This window comes from Magnolia sinica, chromosome 4 (assembly GCF_029962835.1).
Source record: "Magnolia sinica isolate HGM2019 chromosome 4, MsV1, whole genome shotgun sequence".
Lineage (NCBI taxonomy): Eukaryota > Viridiplantae > Streptophyta > Magnoliopsida > Magnoliales > Magnoliaceae > Magnolia > Magnolia sinica.
The window spans coordinates 39798637-39799757 of NC_080576.1; the positions used below are offsets into that span (position 1 = coordinate 39798637).

At 36.7% G+C, this 1121-nt stretch overlaps 1 non-coding gene across 1 annotated transcript; it reads left to right on the forward strand.

Moving 5' to 3' along the window:
• The first annotated feature begins 264 nt into the window (after window positions 1-264).
• LOC131244771 (small nucleolar RNA R71) lies at window positions 265-371 on the forward strand. The gene has a single exon (XR_009170549.1). It is a non-coding gene; the product is annotated as a small nucleolar RNA R71 (small nucleolar RNA).
• The last annotated feature ends 750 nt before the right edge of the window (window positions 372-1121 follow it).

Here is a 1121-nt window from a genome sequence, read left to right on the forward strand (position 1 = left end):
TGGCCAACTCGGCTGTCAATCTTGGCATAAAGATTTGGCGTGACTCCTGTCTCATATATACCACATTTCTTATGTGGTAGGGGACTTCTTTCAACTCTATTTGAATAGTCCCATTGCTGGGAGTTTTCACACAAGGTTTCAAAGAAATTCCAAGCTTCAACATCACTTTTGGTCATGAATGACCCTCCACTGGTGGCATCAACCATGCGACGGTTTTGGGGTGTCAAACCATCATAGAAGTATTGAACCTGTTGCCACTTCTCAAAACCATGGTGAGGATATTTAAGAGGCAAGTCCTTCCATCTTTCCTAACATTCATGAAAGTGGTCACCCTCTTTTTGTGTGAAATTAGTAATTTCTCTGCGGAGAGCATTAGTTTTGTGAACAGGGAAGAACTTGTTCAAGAACTTCTTAGACAGTTGGTCCCATGTAGTGATAGACCCAACTTCTAGAGAATTCAACCATGCTTTTGCCTTAATCTTTAGAAAAAAAAAAGGAAAAAGGCGCAAACAGATCAAATCATTTGAAAAGTTTTGGAACCTAAAGGTAGAGCAAATTTCTAGGAATTCTTTCACATGATGATATGGGTCCTCCTTATCTAAACCTTAAAATGAGGGCAACAATTGTATGACCCTAGGTTTAAGTTCAAAGTGTGCTGCCGTGGTGGCTGGCAACACTATGCATGATGGTGTATTAAATTGGACAAGAACTAAATAGTCCCTCAGAGCTTTTATTCCATTCTCCTCCCCCATTTTAAATAAAATGTTTCTAAATCTTCTATGAAATGTTCTTTCTAGTTCTATGTTCAGAGATCTACATCCTAGCATAAACTGAGTTATTGCAATGTAGGAAATAAAGCTAAACTAAGATGTAACCTAAGATAAATACAATTAGAACTAAAAATCATGAATTTCTAAATGTAAGATGAAACTATGTAAACAAAAATTGGAGGACAGAACCCGAAAAAAGAGATGATTGATTTCCGAAGACTTGGGAGATCCTCCTTCACTTTGAAGACTTTATTTTTTCTTCCAGCTTCCTTCCTCAATTATTGTAGAAAACAATGACAAAATCAAGTAAGTTTCCTTAAAATTGTGAAATGATGCAAAAAAATCCTAAAG